Here is a 19,341-nt window from a genome sequence, read left to right on the forward strand (position 1 = left end):
CTGAGGCAGCTCAGGGTTGGGGGGGGTCTCAGCAACCATCCCAGAGTGCCACACACACAGGTCAGAAGATGTATGAATGTCCCTGCGCAGTAACAGTACTCAGGGGCTCTGCCACTATGTGCTGCCCTATCTGGAATGAAGAATGAAGAGAGAGAGAGGCTAGAGAACTGTACAAGGCTCTTTGCTGCCTCAACCTGGAAATGATGAAAACTAACATTTCATTGGCCAGAGGTGGTCACGAGGTTCCCCTAACTGCAAAGGGGCCACAGAATGCAGGGGAGCCAATGAAACTTTACGTGAGCCTTGCTGTCTGTGCCACACTGACCTTAATCAAGTTTCTTTTCATCCCTGGGTTCAAAGAACATTCTGTCCAACTTTATTATGTTATAAATGGGGAAACAGAGACATCCTCCAGCTCTGAGACTTATATATATATAAATGAAAGTACTAGGGACTGAACCCAGGACCTAATGCATGCTAAGCATGCACTCCACCACTGAGCTATACCCACTCCCCTCAACTATGGTTTAATTAATTCTAAAACCTGGCAAGTGTCAAGTTCCTCCTGGACCTTGTAGATTTGGTTTAATGGCTCTGCTGAGGGCCTGAATCTACCTCCTGGACCTCCATCACAGCTCATTGCACTTGTGACTTCCCTTCCACGGGATTAGCCCACCTTCCAGCCTGTAATGGCTTTGGGGGAGGACGGTTATCTACATTTTTATTTCCTCATATTCTTCCATTTAAAATACTGTGGGATCATCTTCTGTGAAGACAGCATCCTTTGCTTTGTAGCATACATCGGTCCTCATAGGAGAAATTCCTATGGTGACAGCTATAAATGAAGGACCTTTGTAAGAAAGTAGATTATCTTGACCTAATGCTTTGTGTTGCTTTGCATAGATACTGCCATCTCATGTCTGTAATGCACAAGATCATGTAACATTCACATTCAAATTGGTTTAAAATTTTAAAATTCACTTGCAGCCTTGGGCAAGGAAGGAAGAATAAAGGAAGGAAACTAAGCATCTAGTGTCTTATCACCAGCAAAATGAATTGTGGCACTTAGACAGAATAAGTCACAGGAATGGCTGTAATTCTGCACCTGCAGCAATCTGATTATCCAAGCAGAGAAAAGAACCAGGACCTAGGAGACCCAGGAAGGCTGCATGCCATATGTGGTTACCAAGGTTTAGAGGTTTATTTTTAGAAGAACAGCATGATGGGTTGTTATATCTGTTTGACCCAAGAGAGAACCCTGGGAGGAAAATGCTGTCGCAATCAATATTGAAGTAGTTTGTGTCTATAACAAATTTGTTGTGAGCATAATTAATAAGCCAGCATATCTTTATTGAAGTCATAGTCTGTTTTCAGTATTAGAGAGGGGGGGGAAGTATAATGTGTTTACTAGCCTATATGAAGATTGAAGAAGAGATTCTGTACAAACTGCTGGGTAGCAATTCAAAATCCAAGACAGGATGTGGTCTTCACTGTCATGTGAGGAACTTGGAGGGTACACTGTGGGCTGAGGGAACCAGGGAAAGCTAATGAAGTGGGCAGACCAGGGTAAGGATGGAAAGGCAAAAGGCTGTGTGAAAGGAATCCTCAGACAGGAGGATCAGCACAGCTACTGGGTGGTGGGGAAGCTATACAAGGTATTGAGGAGCTATAAAATAATTGGTCAGCTAAGGGGATAGCAGAAGTTTGCAAGGATAGATTTCCAAGCCAACTAAAAGTGATATCTTCCTCTTCAGAGCCCTAAAGTCACCTCTTTTTAATGATCATGGCTTCCCTTTTCACTTGAGATCTGTAAATTTGAGATTTATCTGCATTTGCAGTGTTCAACCACTCTGAAAATAATTCTATTCTTTTCTTTCCGTCTCATTGGGCCAAGCATATTGCCTCACATGCAGAAAGTATGCAGTGCCCTATATATGCTTTGAGTTGAGTTGAGCTGAATTGAATTGAACTGAACTGAACTGAATGAGACTACAGCTAAATTTGAGAGCTTTATGGCCAGCAGAAGTCTAATGAGGGAAAGTGTTGGCCTTTAATATTTAATCCCATGTTAAAGAGTTTTGCCTTTATCCTGAGAACAATGGGGAGCCATTGATGATTGTGGGCAAGGGTGTAATATGTGTAAAAGCTAATCTGTAGCTGGCTGATGTGGAAAGAGTCAGAAGACCTAGAGACCCATTAGCCATTATGAATGCCTTGCACTTGCTCAGGAGCCAGCCTGGGGTGATGTGAAGACCACGTGCTTAGATGCTTGCAGGAGCCAGACAGCTTCCTGAGACAGGAGAAGGTAATTGGGCACATTTTGGGGACAGATTCCCTTTGTTTTCATGTTAAACACATTAAACTAGACTCCACCTACTAAAAGAAATAGCTCAGTCTGTTTTTCTGGATTCCAGAGTTGTTCTCCATCTGCATTGTCATTTTCCTGATTTCAACTGAGTCAGAGATGCAAAGAAATATTTCTTTCCTACAAGAGAAACAACAGCCTGAGCATGATAATAAATGGTAGCTCACACTTGATGTCAGTGCCAGGAAGACTCTGAGGAGAGATGGGCACTGAGACAGGCTGCAGCCTACATTCTGGACTAAAAAGGGCAGTTCCTATTTAGCTACAGTTGATTGTTCATGAGCAGAAATACAAGCCTGTTCACTAGATATTTTTGAAAGGAAAGTGGGAATCCAGAGCTCTCTGACTTCTCTGAATCTTAAAATATTGGCTCAAATGTATTTAAAACACTATTGATGTCAAGCAGGTGCTCATTCCTACTTTTTGATCTGTTTGGATCAAAGAGTCTGAAGCCCCAGAACCAAGATTTAAGTCCCAACTCTGACAACCACTGATATTGAACAAGCTGCTTAACCTCTTTGAGCTCCAAACACCTATTATAAAAAAGCAGATAATATTTACCTCCTTGCAGAATGGTGAGGAATAAATTAGAGGATAAGCATATTCTAAGTACTGAAAAAAAAATTAATAACTTTAGGTTTTGAAGTCTGGGGTGCAAGGATCCAAGAGCGCAATTCCTTGGGTGTGGAAAGATTAGAAAAAGAGATCTGTGGATTCAACTTGGGGCAGTGATGGGGCTGGGGCATTGGTGACAGTGTCCCAAGAAACTACTTAGTCACAGAAAGCATCTGAAACTTGGGCATGGAAAATACCATTGGCCACAGTTCTCTAAGACACTGTCAGCTGTAATCAGTGGTCCATGTAAAGAACAGTACCTCTGTGAGTGAAATGCATTAGACTTTTAGATGAACACAACTCGTCTCAGATGGTTTTTGAGTTCAGGGACCTGGGAAGGAGGATGTTCCACGTGTCAAGTTGAACCAGTAGAAAACAACAGCAAAATCAAGGCATAAGGATGATAAATGCAGGTAGATTCTAGTCTCCCACCTGTGGAGAGGCCTGACACCCTTCCTATGTTTAAAGCTCAGCTTGCATTTGGTTTCAGTTTGCTAAGCCCTCACTGAGAGCCCCTTTTCATGTCCTCAGCTTTCACCATGGTTGGCAGGCTGAGCCACCGGAAATCATCCTACAAAAAGACAGCCAATGTTGAATGGCTTTGGCTGCGATGCTCTTTCCAGAGTTAACCTTCTTCCAGTATTGACATCTGTTGCAATCTATTTTACAGACTTCACAGAGGGGCCAATCATAAAAAAATCAATACAATTAAGGAGCAGGCTGGCTGTCTTTTAAACCATGTCTGTATGAATCTGGATATGTGAGGTTTCCAGTGGGATCCTTACCTATATTCAGATGTGTATGGGTATATTTGATTGAGCAGGCCCCACCTAAAAGGGAGAAACTTCAGCAGAGGGCCAATACAACTGACAGCAAAGCATTCTCATGGGAGGGAGTGAGGGTGTGGGTGGGAGGGTGGATGATTATGAAGAAAGTCAGGTAGATCTCACTCCAGTGGGGCTCACAGGATCACCATGCTTTGTGCCAGGAGACAGGATGATGGGATGGTATACAATAATCTGCCTTACTTAAAACTCTCCACAACACTGAGGCACCATATTCTGTGTGGGTTCATCACCAGTTGTGGGTTCTGGCCAGCAGAAGTCCCACTAAGACAGAATGAATTACCCTATATTCTGTGGAAAATTCAAGAGAGTGAGAAGGAGTCGGGAGCCAACTCCATGAGCCTCTCAAATCTATCATATTTACTGAATACAGTCAAAGGAGGAATGCAGGAATTTAGGGAAGGATAGAGTGGGATCACAATGCATACAAAGGCTTTGTTTATTGTCAGTGTTTGGCTCAAGGTCAGAAGACCTTTTCTGGTAAATCATAGATGTGTTTAGTCTTTCAGCTTATCAGGGCAGAACGTATGAGAATCAGCTGCTTAATAAGATTTTTCTTGGAATCAGGTGGTTGTGCCTGTCTTAGGTTGCCCCCTCAGGGAATCTTACCAGTCATTGGCTAACCAGCCTTCTCACCTGTGTGTCTGCAGCTTTATACCATTCCAGCCCAAGGCTGTTTTGGGGACAGAAGACTAACAGCAGGCATGCCCAGTGTTTATCATCAGGGCCTGGGTCATTGCTAAAACCTCAAGGCAGTTACTAAACACATTTTCTTTAAGGAGATAAATGGCTGGAATCTGTTACACAATTTGTTAACCCAATCATGGGCTCCCACAGTCTGTTCCCTTATATCTGAGGGTGTCCCATATCCAAAGGTGACCCAGAAGACAGACCACTCTCAGCCTTACTACTGACCATTGCTATTCCATCATGAAATAAGACTGCCAGGCGAAGCACAATAAAATATGCCTCTAAAAAATTATTTGTAGTTTATCTTAAGTTAAAATTTAACTTACAATCCTGTCTTTAGTTTGTTTTTGCTAAATCTAATAAATCTACTATGAAGTTCTCACTGTTTAAGGGCACAAAGTACCCCACCGAAGTGGCCCCTAGGGGCTTTGCTGGGGGCTATGTTGTAAGGCAAGAAGCTCATAGTGAGAACCAGTGAAATGTCAGTGATTGTTTCCGACAGTGTGATGCCATTAGTCTCACAGGCTTGTGTAGTTTGAGAAAACTTAGGGTAAACATGGATAGATTTTTACAAAAAAATTTGAAAAATGGTCGTGGTGGACCTTAAGGCAGCTCTTGCACTGATTTTTTTTATTAAGATATAATTATTTACAGTAAAATTCACCATTTATAATATACAGTTTTCTCAAATAATATAGTCACACAAACAATCAAGATATGGGACTGTTCCATCATCCTCACAATGCTGCCATACCCAGTTGTGGTCATATGATTATCTCAATATATACAGAAAAATCATTAGACAAAATTTAACATACGCATCATAAGTATCTTATTAGGCTAGGAAAAGAAGAAATCTTCCTTACTATGATACAGAATAGTCTACAAAAATATGTAAAATATCATACTTAAAGATGAAATATTGAAAATATGAGCAAATGATGCCAAATACCATTGCTTCTATTCAACATTATTCCAGAGATTTTTACCCAGTGCAATAAAATACATTTTAAACAGATATAAAGGCTAGAAAAACTTGATTATCATACTTCACAGATGACATGTGGTAAATTAAAACAGCAAAAAGAATGTATAGAAGCACTAATTGAATTAGCAAGTGAATTCCGACCGTATACAAATTGCTGGAATTTGTCTACATAAACATAACTTTTACTTTCACGTGACAGCAACAACAATTTTTCAAAAATGAAAAATTAAGGAAGAAATAAAAATACCTGCACATCATACACATCCAACCAAAGATTTGTAACTAGTCTGTATAAAGAACACTTACAACTCAGTAAGACAAACAATCCAAGAAAAATAAAGATTGTACTAAAGAAGCTATATGAATGGCAAATAAGCAAATGAAAAATGGCTCAAAACCTTCATCATTAGGGAAGTGAAAATAAAAATCACAATAAGATACTACCACACATGGACTAGAATGGCTAAAATTCAGAAACCATCCACACCCAGTGTAAATGAAGATGTAGAGCAACTAGAACTTGCATATGCTGCTGGCAGGAATTTAAAATGGTACAAGCAGTCGGGAAAACAGTTTGGAAATCCTTAAAAAGTTCAACAGATACCTATCTGTCCCACCAATTCTACTCCCAGAAATTTACCCAAGAGAAATGAAACATATCCAACACACATGTACTTGAATATTTATAGCAGCCTTATTTATAATAGCCCCACATTGGAAACAGCTCAAGAGTCCATCAACAGGTAAATGGATAAGCAAATCATGATATCTCCATAAAATGGTATGCTACTAATTGATAAAAAAGAGAGAATTATTAAGATGCATGACAACCTAATACTGTAAACAGATGTCAACAAATGTCGACAGTCAAATGAACCAACTTTAATAAAAGGCATGCAATGGGGCACCATAGAGCAATGAGAACAATGATTGCTACAGGCAGTGATATGGGTACATTTACAAACATAATAATGAGGGGGAAAAAAGCAACACAAAATAATACTCTAGGTTTTTATATATATATATAAAGTTTATTTTTTAAAAAAAGACAAAACATCTATTTTGGTAGACCTTCGGGGCAGTGATTACTTTGGGGAAAAGGAATTATGACTTAGAAGGGGCATGAAGTGGATTTAGGGGTGTTGAAAGTGGTCTATTTCTTGATATGGGTGGTGCCTTTATAAGTATGTTCATTTTGTCAAAATTTATTGATCTATACATATGATGCTTTTTCCTTTTACACTAGTTCCATATTACTTCACTAAAATATTTATTTTAAAATCTTTAGGAAGAAACTAAAAGGGTCTGAATTGCCTTGGTTACTGACCTTTAATGTAGACCCACTACTACTCTCTCAAATCTGGGTGGACCCTTATACACACGTGTCTCCATCTCAAGCGCGCAGCCCCGCCCTCAGGACACGGGAGCCAATCTGCGCACGTGCTTCCCAGCCCCGTCCAGGCGCCCTCCCTGGCCGTGCCCCTCCCTCCGCTCGCCCAACAGTCAGTTCCTCAGGAAGGCAGGCGGCAGTTGGTTGAGCCAATGGCGGCTCTGCGGATCTCCAGAGCGGCGCCCGCCTTGCTCCCGGCGGCGACGGCGGCGGAGCAGTCCCTCCAGGAGGCGCCGCATGGGCAGAGTGGAGGCCGCGGATCTTCGTTCCCAGCGCAGCGACGGCAGCGGCGGAGGCGGCGGCGGCGGCGCCTCGGCAGCCAACCTGGCGGCGGTGGCGGTGGCGGCGGTGGCCGGGGGCACAGCCCCGAGATGGTCCGCGGGCAGGTATTCGCTGTGAAGCCGCGCTCCAGCAATCTTTTACATCGGGGAGGGCTCCCACGTCGTCGTGTGGTGAGTGTCCGCTCCCTGCGTGCCGGCTGCGCCCGCCCGAGTGGTCCCCCGCCTGGCCTCAGCACACGCAGCTGCGGTGTGGGCCCCTGACCACAGCCCCAGCCCTGAGCCGGGCCGGGACCCCAGCCAGGCTGCCCCGTCGTTCTTGCGCAGGCGTCTTGGGCGGTGCTGGGCCTCTGGGCTGGGGTGTTGCTTGGGGTGCTTCCCAGCTGGCCCTCTTTGATCATGGGGAGTGGGGGAGTGGCATTCAGGCGGTAGGTAGTGGCGCCAGGGGTGGGGTGGAGACCAGGACCTGGGCACCCAGGACTCCCCCCCAGGTTGAGTTCACAGTGGCCTGTGTGTACAATCCTGAAATCACCATCTTGTTTGCCCTCTGTGGGAGCCATGATTGGGTTAACAAGTTGTAAAAGAGCCCAGCCGCCTGTCACCTTTAAGAAGAACAAATGTGCTTAATAACTGCTTTGCAAGAAGGCGCTTGTGCACCCGCACTCCTGTCTCCTTGCCATAGAAAGCAGAGACAATGCCTTACTTGCCTAGTTGAGGTTTTAGATAGCACTCTGCTCATTGCAAAGCAATGCCTCAGGCCCTCAGCTATAAACCCTGGGCGTGCCTGCTGTTAGATAATCTGTTATCCCCAAAACAAGGAACTGGCTGGTCTGGTAGTCTGCTTTGTAATTAACATACCTAAAGAATGTATCTTGTTCCCCTCTCCCCATGACTTCCCTAAAGATAAACTAAGCCTTTGTACTCATTGTGACTTCTCCAATCTCTATCCCATCCTGTCTTTCCCTAAATTCCTGCATTCTGTCACACTACTGTTAATGATTTTTCCTTTGATTGTACACAATAAATGTGGGAGCATTTGAGAGGCACCTGGAGTTGGCTCCCGACTCCCTCTCGCTCTCTTGACTTTTTCCACAGAATCTCGGGTAATTCATTCGGTCTCTGTGGGACTTCTGCCAGCCAGAACCCACAGCCCACCTCACCTGCATTTTCCATGGATGGATTCAGTTCAGCACCTTCCGTGGTGCTAGTGGGAATTGCCCATCACGTCCTTGGGCCCTTAGAAGAAATTAATGCTTAACTGTGTACTGAAGAAAGTCCTTATGTTCATAACATGTCAGTTGAAAGATTTTTTTTTTAATCTGATAAGAATTTTTCCTAGTCTGAAGATGATTTAGATTGGGTAACTTTCTATCACAGTTGTCCACTTAATGTGACTTACATCTCTATTAGGTGAAATGTCAAGTCCTCTTAGTGTAATTTTTTTTTCCTTTCTTAAGATCCAAGTTCAAATACTGGAATATTAGAATCCTGGTCCAGATGGTAACTTTTAATCTTCAGGTTGATATTTAATATAAGTTTAATCTATTTTGTGCTTTATTAGTATTTAGTAAATGTTGGTTAAGAATGCTGGGTTTATAAAGGATTTCTTGATTGAAATAATAATATTTGAATAAATGATATATTTACTCATTTATTTATTTAAAATTTTTTGAATTGAGACAGTCAGTTACAGTGAGTTATTTTCTAGTATACATCATAATGTTTCAGTCGTACATATATATACATGTACATATCTTTCGTTTTATATTCTTTTTCATTAAAGGTTACTATAAGATATTGAATATAGTTCCCTGTGCTATAGAGAAGAAATTTGATTTTTATGTTTTTTTATTTTATCTTCCTGATTTCTTGATTGAAATATTAATAATACTTGACTCACTGATTTTTTAAAAGCTTAATGTTTCCAGAAGGACTTAAAAGATTTCAAGGAAGAAAAAGAATCTTTTCATTTTCTGAATCTGTCCTTTGGGAATTTTGCCTTTCCTGTGCAAAATCATTTCCTAATCGTTCTGTAGAGGATATAAAGAGTGGAGTTTGAATTGAGCCTTTCTGAGTGGGTGTGGTTTTGATACGAAGACAATAGATGCAAGTGACAATCTGAGCTGTGGAATCCAATCCTGGAAAAGGACTTAGGTGGCAAATTGTGGAAGACTCTGTAGGCAGAAGGGAGTTTGACTTTATATTTGTGCAATGGAGAAGCATCAGAGTTTTTGAGAAGAGGCAGGCACATGATCAGTTTTGAAATTTTGGGAGAATCTAGATCAACACTGGTGTAAATGATGGTAGAAAACTGAGATGGGGAATCAGGCTACGTGACCTTCTAGAGGTGAAGTGATGTAGTGGCATGGAAGATGGAGATGTTAAGAGTCAGTAACGGTCTCTTCTCAGAGGAGTGGTGGACTTTCCATCATGGCAGGTATGGGATGAAGCAAAGGATGATGAGATCTTACAGAGTAAGAGGCTGAAGAGGTGAGATTTGGATTTGGGAGAGATTCTGAGACAGGACCTGGTGATGTAGTATGGGGAAGGTTGTTAATTCCAAGGCTTCTAGCTTGGGGGCATGGTGGTGCCATTAGAGGAGAAGTACTGTAGGCAGAGGAGGTTTGTTATGCAGAAATAGTGAGTTCTGGTTTGGACTTGTTGAATTTATGATGCTGGTAGGCTATGTAGGCTATATCCAGAAGGCATCCTGAAAATAAGAGAGACCTAGAATCTGGAGATGAAAATTTGTGTAATTTGTAGTCTGGTGTGGATGAACACAGATTCTTATTTGAGTAATTGGTTAGCTGAAATTGCGTGCATATATTCTGTGTGTTTATCTTTTTAGTAAAGAATCCGTAGCATTCAGTACATTTTCAAAGTGTTCATTATCCCAGAGAGGTTAAGAATCAATGAGACAGAATAGAAAGACTGAAGAAGGAACCTTGGCAAGCAAGTAGTTTTAAGAGGTGGGCAAAGGAAGAGGAAGCTGAGGATTGGTGATATATAGGACTTGGGAAAAAAGGAAAAAATGATATGAAAGAAGCTGAAGCTGTATGTTTCATCACCTAATTAAGGTAAGTATCTATGTTGGATAAGCTCAGTTTGAAACATTTTCTTAATGTGACTGAGAGATTGTGAGGTCGTCCCCATAGAGATCCTAATTGAAGTCTTGAGAAGGGACATGTTGAGAAAAAAATGTGTGAGCTGAGCCGAAGGAATGTCTGACTTGAGGTGTCCTTAGTGGGCAAGCTACAGAAGAGGAGGAGGAGGTGTGGCCAGAGACCAGAGAACTGGGAGCCCACATTGTCAGTGGAGCTGGGGACATAGTGGTCACTGGGGATCGGTGCTGAGGACTGTACAGAGCACAGCAAGCTGGAAAACAAGCTGTTGGATTTGTTGACTTTCAGCTCTCCTCAAAAAAAACATGATTTTAACAAAAATTTCATTGTGCTCACATTCCTGATGGCACAGTATCTGGTCCGGTTAAAGTTTCTGTGATTCTGGCAGGCTAGTGAGAACTACCATTTAGTCAACACTTTATGTTAGTTTTCTTTTCTTTTTTAAAATATATATTAATTAGTCCTCTTAACCAAACTGCAGAGGTGGTTCCTTTCAGTAAGTGGAAGTTTGGACACAATGAGGTTACTTAATTTGCCCACAGACACTCAATTAGAAAGTGGTAGAGCATCTCTGTCTGATTCCTAAGTGATACTCAACCAAAGATCAGAGTTGAGAAAATACATGCTTTCAATAGTAGAAAATATCTATTGTCTGCTTTCTGTGTGATTTTCTTTTTAGCCTTTTACAAAAACATTTCATGCAAGGTCATTCATTTAGAATTCATTGAGTGCCAGTTTTCTGCAAGGAGTCAAGGGGCACCTGCCCTTCATTAGCTCTTGCTCCAGACAGTGGGGTGCAGTTAAGCAGGAAAACAGAAGGACCGTGGGGAGTGCTGTGGGGACAGAAGGCCTGAGTGGTGTGGGACTGTCTGTGTCTGGCTTCATAAACCTTCGTGCTTGGTTTGGATGTATGATTGGGAGTTTGCCTTGAGAGGTGCACCCCAGGTAGAGGAGAATGCATATGCCAAGGCACAGAAATCTGAAAATGGCACATCTGGTCAGGAAAACCAGGAGTTGTCTGGGAAGGGAGAGTGTGGGTGGGTGCCTTGGGGAGAAAGCTGGAGTGGAGGCAGCCGGGATAGGTGGGGCCAAGTTCTGAAGGACTTTGTTTTCTAAGGAGCTGGGACTTGAGTTGGTAGGTGAAAGTAACTGAAGGATGCCCTTTTTCTGCTGGTTCCTCATCAAATTTTTTGTTTCCCTCTTTGTCTCTTTTGACTTTGTACCCACTGTAATTGTTCTGTTTTCTTTCTGCTAATTTAGGGGTACTCAGTGGGTGTGATTTTTACTCTGTCTCCAGGGGCATTTTGAAATGTATGTGGGTTTTGCTTTGCTTGTTGTTGTTACATTGATTGAAAGTGTTACTGGCCTTTGTATATGTGGTGGAGGCGGATGTGCCAAATGACCCACATGCAGTGCACATGTGGCACAGTCAGTCCCTGCACCAGGGGAGCATCCTGTTAAGATGCCAGTGGTGTTTCCCTCCAGCCCATCCCTAAGAAGGCCTGGGCCCTAGGCAGGTCCTGCCTTCCTCTGAGTTACATCTTCTGCATGAACTTGTCCTTATTACTTTCAGCTGTAGCCCTCCCTCTATCCCTCTCTGGGACTTTGCTGGGTGTTGGTACCACCTGTTTGAAAGGCAGGACCATCAGTGCTATAAATCATCTACAGAGGCTGCAGACCAGATTCCTAGTTGTGCTGGTTTGACTGTTAATTTGACTTTTAATAAAGAAGTCTCTTGTATGGTTTTTGGAGCTCAAAGATGTGAGGAGACCATCTTACATGAGCAACAGAAAATCCAGAGTTTCTGAAAAGTTTTCAGTATAAGGAAAATGCAAACAAAATTCATTTTCATATTAGTAACATCCCTAATAATGTGCTCCCGGTGGTTAGCTATAATTGATATGCCATTCTGATGAATTGAATTGGTATGTTTTCAATTCTCAAGCATTAATAAAAAGTTTTATGAAAAGCATTCTAGTTGAGTTTTCTAGGAACTATGTATAGTTTATTCCTCACCTTGCTCACAGTAATGTACCTACTAAGTAGAAAACAACTGATTCCCCAACAGGCATCTCAAGCAACCCCACCACTCATCCAGCCTGCTCTGCCCACCCCCCTGCCTGACCCTGAGATGCTCTTTCTTCCTTTTTGCTTCTCTTTTCTCTTTCATTTCTTGAGGCTCCCGTACATTGGAAAGCCAATAGAATAGATGTTCTCCAAGGTCTGTCTCAGATGCTCATTCTTAGGGCAGGCTCTGGGCTCTGAACCCTTCTGAGGCTGGTAGGAGCTGGGGGTAGGGGTGTAGGGGTGAGGTCTGCATGGACTTCACCACGACCAGCTGACTAGCATTAGTTGCAAGCTTGCCGTAGGTGCTGTGGTTTCAAAGTCATTTTCATCCTCACCTTTGAGGTATTATTTTTTTTCACTTTACAGATAAGGGAACCAGGTCTCCGGTAACTTGTCCAGGGTTCACAGCCAGTAAATGTAGAGCAAAACTGAGGTTTGTCTAGACCTCAAAACCAGTCATTATTCTTTTCTTCCCTAAACTCCTATAGACTTTCTCCTGTTACAGTGAGTTACCTTGAAACATGATTCCTCCAGCCTGGGTTCCTGAATGAGTTGGCACCAAAGTATTACATTATGATTGTCATGGCCAACTTGGGCCTAATGTAGAGATGGAAGAGGGAGGAACCAGAAACTTGGAAGGGGTGAGGAAAGTGGGTTCAAAGCAGCATCATTTTTATCAGAGGGGTGTTTATCAGTGTTGATCCTTCTCACTTCTCCTATGTACCTCCACCAGTTTCTTGATTTTCATCAATTTAGTAATGTTACCGAGCATGTACCTGACCTGTGTGTTAAGCAGTAGGATCAAAGTGGTTTTAACTCTTTGGTGTTTACAGTCTAACAGGAAAGTAATCACATTTACTGAATATGATGAGGTGCACAGTGTTATCTTTTATACCCTTAAAAAGTGGAGCCAAGGTTTGAGGAGTAGTCCGGGAGGGTTTCCTGCAGGAAGTGCTGTTAAGCTGGGACCTGGAGAATGGCTTGGAGGTAGCTGAGTGAAAAATAGGGAAGGGTGCTAAAGCAATTCAGGCACTACTTGTAGCAAATGGGTTGTAGAAATTGGGGAGTTAATGATTAAAATCCAGGGATTTCTCATGGTGTTTCACAGACAGCGAGAGCAGTTAAAGCTTCAGGCATGGATGTAACCAGGAATTAGAAACTAGACCAAGGCTGCTACTCTCTTACCTCTTTACATTTAGAAAATCTTCTTGCACCCTGCATCTCTGCACAGCTGTTGTTTTTGTTTGTTCTCTTTTCACTTTTACCACATCCTCCTGCACTTGGCAGAAGAGAGCTGACCCTAGCTTCCCAGAGGTATATGTCTTCAGAGCACTCTGACTCCTGGGGGAGGGAATCCGATCCAGCTTGGGCTAGTGTCCACCACTGGTCTGGGCACCTGAGGCCCAGGTGGAGACATTTGATGAGGCTGAACCTCTCTAAGGTGGCAGAGTGAGGTGGGGGTGGTATTGTGATGTCTCCTGGTGACCTCTGACACTTACCAGGTTAGTTCTTAGTGCTCCTTCCCCTGCTGGTCTTCTACTGGTCTGAGGCCTGCTGTTGGGGGCTGAAGGGAGAGGAGAAGAGGGGAGGACAAAGTCATTTAGGCAGGAGAGGGGCTTTGGGTTGCTTTTAGTGTGCTTCTGCTTTCCTATCTCTGGCAGTGTGGGGATGGCAGCCAAACTGGATGGCATTTCTTACAGTGTATTTAACATTTGACACATATATAACATGTGAGTTATGCAGTCTAATAAACACCAAAGAACCCACCTCCCACTGCCTGACTTCAGACCAGATTGAGGCCCATGTTCTGATCTGTGGCTGGGAGTCTACAGTAGAGTGGGGAAGAGTGTTGTCTCTGGACTCCTGTGTGTGACCTGAGCTTGATTTTCTCTCCTGTAGAGAGAGGTTAGTGATACCCACCTCAGGGTTGGGAAGATTGGATGAAACACACAGGTGAGCGCTGAGCCCTTAGCCTTGGGTTCATGCTCTAGTTGTTACTCCCTGGAAGTGAATGGACCTGGTGAGACCAGTGTCCTCCCTCCCCTCAGTCTCTTGGATGTCGTCCTGGAGTGCGAAGCAGTATCTGTGGAAGTGAGACGGTTAGACTTGAGTCATATGATTGTGTGGTCTAGGGCAACATCCTCTCCTGGCAAGATTTATCAATTAGGGCATCTTCTCTGCCTGGCCCTGGTCCATGTTCCTGCACACCCTGAGGAATGCTGCAGGTGTAGGAGACAGACTGATAAGGGAATAGATTACTGTCACTTCTTGATAACACTGATATGAGATAATTCTGGACAGAGCTTCTAACTCCACCTGGGCTTCCCAGTTACTAATTAATTCAGCAAGTGTTGTTGGTATGCACTAGGACACATACTAGTTCAGTTACTTCAGTGAATAAAGCACCTAGTCCCCAGGCAGCTGATGGACGGTGGATGCCTGTCTTGGAGAGAGCCCATTCCATAGGTTGTTTTGTTTTGCTTATGTTTTCCTTTGCTGTGCAAAAGCTTGTAAGTTTATTTAGGTCCCATTTGTTTATTTCTGCTTTTATTTCTTTTTCTGGGAGAACATTGCTGAGATATATATGAGATAATGTTTTGCCTATGTTTTCTTCTAGGAGGTTTATTTTACCTTGACTTATGTTTAAGTCTTTAACTCATTTTGAGTTTACTTTTGTATATGGTGTGAGGGAGTATTCTAGCTTCATTGATTTACATGCTGCTGCCCAGGTTTCCCAGCACCATTTGCTGAAGAGACTGTTTTTATTCCATTATATGTTCTTACCTCCTTTGTCAAAGTTTAATTGACCAAAAGTTTGTGGGTTCATTTCTGGGCTCTCTATTCTGTTCCATTGATGCATATGTCTGTTTTTGTACCAATACTATGCTGTTTGGCTCATTGTATCTCTGTAGTATTGTCTGAGGTCTGGGGGTGTTATTCCTCTAGCCTCATTCTTTTTCTTCAGTAATGCTTTGGCAATTCTGGATCTCATGTGACTCTATAAATTTTCATATGATTTATTCTAGTTCTGTGAAATATGTCCTGGGTAATTTGATAGAGATTGCATTAAATCTGTAGATTGCCTTAGGCAGTGTGACCTTCTTAACAATGTTGATTCTTCTAATCCAGGAGCATGGGATATCTTTCCATTTTTTCAAGTCTTCTTTAATTTCTTTCATCAGTGTTTCATAGTTCTCCATGTATAAGTTTTTCACCTCCTTGGTTAGATTTATTCCTAGATTTATTTTTACTTTTGGTGCTATTTAAAAAGAGACTGTTCTTTACTTTCTTTTCCTGCTGATTCATCATTAGTGTAAAAAAATGCAACTGATTTTTGTACATTAATCTTGTATCCTGCTACTTTGCTGAATTCTTTGATTAGTTCTAGTAGTTTTTGTGTGGACCTATTAGGGTTTTCTATATATAGTATAATGTCATCTGTGTATAGTGTCAGTTTTACATCTCTTCCAATTTGGATCCCTTTTATTTCTTTTTCTTGCCTTATTTATGTGGCTAGGACTTCCAAGATTATGTTGAATAGGAGTGGTGATAGTGGACAACGTTGTCTGATCCCAGATTTTAGTAGGAAGATTTTTCAGTTTTTCACCATTGAGTACTATGCTTACTGTAGGTTTGTCATAAATAGTTTTTTATTATGTTCAGATATGTTCCCTCTGTACCCACTTTGGTGAGAGTTTTTATCATAAATTGGTGTTGAATTTTATCAAATGCTTTTCCTACACCTATTGAGATGATCATGTTTTCTTTTTCTTTCTCTTGTTGATGTGGTATATTTCATTGATTTGCTTATGTTGAACCATCATTGTGTTCCTGGGATGAAACCAACTTGATCCTGGTGTATGATATAATTTATATGCTGTTGGTTTCTGTTTGCTAATATTTTGTTGAGGATTTTTGCATCTATATTTATCAGTCATATTGGTCTGCAATTTTGTTTTTTGGTAGTTTTTTTGTCTGGTTTTGGTATCAGGGTGATGGTGGCTTCATAGAATGAGTTTGGGAGTACACTCTCCTTTTCAACCTTCTGGAAGAGTTTGAGAAGGACCATTATGAGTTCTTTGTATGTTTGATAGAATTCCCCAGTTAAGCCATCTGGTCCTGGACTTTTATTTGTAGGGAGGGTTTTTATTGCAAATTCAATTTGATTTCTAATGCTCGATTTGTGTTCAAGTGGTCAGTTTCTTCTTGATTCAGTCTTGGTGGACTGTATGTTTCTAGAAACCTGTCCATTTCTTCTAGGTTATCCATTTTGTTTCTATATAGTTGTTTATAGTATGTCTTTATGATGTTTTGTATTTCTGTGGTATTGGTGATCCTGGATTTTTGTTTGTTGGAAATTTTAAAGTTTACTGATTCAGTAAATCTCCTTACTAGTTACTAGTCTACTTTGGAGCTCTCTGGGCTTCTTGTAACTCAGTGTCTGTTTCCTTCCCTAGGTTAGGGAATGTTTTAGACATTGTTTCTTCAAATATCTTTCCTGTCCCATTTTCTCTTCTCCTTCTGGAGCTCCTATAATGAGAATGTTACTCTGCTTGATGTTGTGCTATTAATCCCATAAGCTGTCTTTACTTTTCCCCCCCTTCATTTCCCTTTGTGCTTCCATATTTGAGGGTATTTCTCTCACCTGTCCTTGAGTTCACTGATTCTTTCTCATGCTTCATCTAATGTATTTTTAAGTTCAATATTGTATTCTTTAGTTCTGTGACTTCTGTTTGGAACTTTCTTATATTTTCTAACTTTGTTGAAGTTTTCACTGTGTGCATCCATTTTTTATTCTCAGTTCAGTGGGCTTTTTTATGAGTGTACTTTGAATTCATCATCAGGCAAATTGCTTATCTTCATTTCATTAAGATTTTTTTTTTCTGGGATTTTATCGTGTTGTTTCATTTGGAACATTGTTCATAGTCCTCTGTTTCTTCATTTCACTTGGCTTTCTGTGTTGGTTTCTATGCATTAAATAAAGTGACCTTCTCTCCCAGTCATGAAGAGTTGTGAAGGAAATGAAATTTGTCAATTAACCCTGAGTACTCTTGGTTGTCAAGGAAACTGTGATTGTACAAGCATCTTATATTATTTTTAACAGTTCCCAGCTGTTGAGGATGTGCCAAGACCAGTCACTATCCCAAAGGGGAGGCTCTCAGTCAGCACCTAGATTCAGGCTGATTGGAATAGAAACCCTCCAATAACAGCTTTTAAAAAATACAAATATATTGAGTCTTTGGACTGGAAGTGTAGGCCCTGCTGACCCCCAGAGGCAGGAAGCCTGGAGGTGTTCCCTGGAGAACAGTCATAAGCAACAGGACTTGAGATAAATGCCCAAGCTCCTTTCTGGGAAATGTCAGTGAGTTGTAAAGAGGCAGACTGAGAGTGCAAAGATGGCACCTGCAGCCTGCCTTCCCTGAAAGCACCTCTGTGGCCTCCTGATGTGTGCCAAGCCTGACCTGCCTCCAATTCCAAAGCTCTAAGACTAGGAAGTAGGCCTTTTTTTCACATCAAGGCTAGGTGTGTGTCTCAGTGTAATATGCAGTTCCCTGAAAGTGGTAGCCTGCCAAGAAGTGTCTCTCCAGTTGTTATAGTCCCATGGGACCCAGATATGCAATCAGCTGAGTTCTCCAGAGCCAGGTAATGAAGGAGCATCCCCTGAGTGGAAGCCACAATAACTGGGTCACCAGTGTGTAGACATCCCCTGCTTGGAGATACTGGTACTCTGGAGCCCATCAGAGGGAGAGTGTGAAGATGGCTGGAGGGAGGCAGTGGGAGAGTGCAAAGATGACACCTTCTGAATAAAGGGAAGCAGAAGAAAAGAAAAAAGAAGAAAGAAATATAGCAAGACAGAGGGAGAGCTGGGAAGATGGCTCCTGCTGGCTGGGGCATAAAGTTGGCTCCCAGAGGGAAGGGAAAAATAATGAAGATGGTACCTGCTGGTTTTATTAAGGCAGAGGGATAGTAGGAAGATGACACCCACCACCAGCCTCAGTCTCTGGGGAGAATCCCAGCAGCCCCTGCCCCTCAGACCAATGCTTCCTAATTAGGAAATGAATCTCTTTCACATAAAATCTGGGTGCTTTTGAAAGGGCTGCTTCTGAACTTCGCCCTGGGACCAAGATCACAGGCCCTTTAAGAATGGGTCCTGAATTCACCACAACTCAGTGGGCCTCACAGGCATGTGACCCAAGTGTCTTCCAAGTCAGATGTTTTGGGGGTTTCTCTCTCAGTTGTTAGTCTTCAAAATTTGAGTCCCCATGCTGGGGTACAAACTGTTCACACCTCAGAGAGAAGTTCTCCATTTTGAATTCCCTCCTGAGTGTGTCTGTCCACACGAGGTGTGGGGTTTATTGTGAAATTGTGTCTCAGCCTTTCCCACCTGATTTGACGTGGTTTCCCTCTGGTTTGCCTGATGAGAAGAGGTTGCTCCATTTCTTAGGCTTTTCCAGAGGAAATTGTTCCTCATGTAGTTGTAGATTTGTTGTGTTTGTGGGAGGAGGTGAGTTAAGGATGTTTCCACGGTGCCACCTTGAACTGAAACTTATTGTGTATATTTTAAATTTTGGTTTTCAATTGCTCAGTTCACTGCTAGAATATGGAAGTATGATTAATGTTGTGTATTTATGTTTATGTAAGGATCTTGAATTCTGGGATCTTGCTAAAGCCATTTATTATAATTTATTATGAGTTTTCTTATAGATTCCTTGGAGCTTTTTCCATAGATAATAATGTCATCTGTAAAGAATGACAATTATATTCTTTTCTAATCGGTATGACTTTATTTCCTTTTATTGCTGTGCTACACTAACTAGAACCTGTAGTGCTAAGTTGCAAACTGACAGAAGAGAGCAGACATTCTAACATTGTTTTTGAACTCAGGGGGAAAGCATGAATTCTTTCACCATTATGATGTTAGATGTGGGTGTTTTGTAGATGTACTTTAAGTTGAGGTAGTTCACTTCTGTTCCTAGTTTT

At 42.0% G+C, this 19,341-nt stretch overlaps 1 protein-coding gene and 1 pseudogene across 1 annotated transcript in view; both read left to right on the forward strand.

Annotated features, from left to right (window-relative positions):
- Window positions 1-6,556: 6,556 nt before the first annotated feature.
- LOC141573302 (zinc finger protein 81-like) overlaps window positions 6,557-19,341 on the forward strand; it is a 63,694-nt pseudogene continuing 50,909 nt past the window's right edge.
- Window positions 7,219-19,341, forward strand: part of LOC105072437 (uncharacterized) — a 75,585-nt gene continuing 63,462 nt past the window's right edge. The window contains exon 1 of the mRNA XM_074373125.1: window positions 7,219-7,345. The gene's annotated coding sequence lies outside the window, so the exon portion shown is untranslated. The remainder of the gene's footprint in view (window positions 7,346-19,341) is intronic.

The sequence above is a fragment of the Camelus bactrianus genome, chromosome 11 (assembly GCF_048773025.1).
Source record: "Camelus bactrianus isolate YW-2024 breed Bactrian camel chromosome 11, ASM4877302v1, whole genome shotgun sequence".
NCBI lineage: Eukaryota > Metazoa > Chordata > Mammalia > Artiodactyla > Camelidae > Camelus > Camelus bactrianus.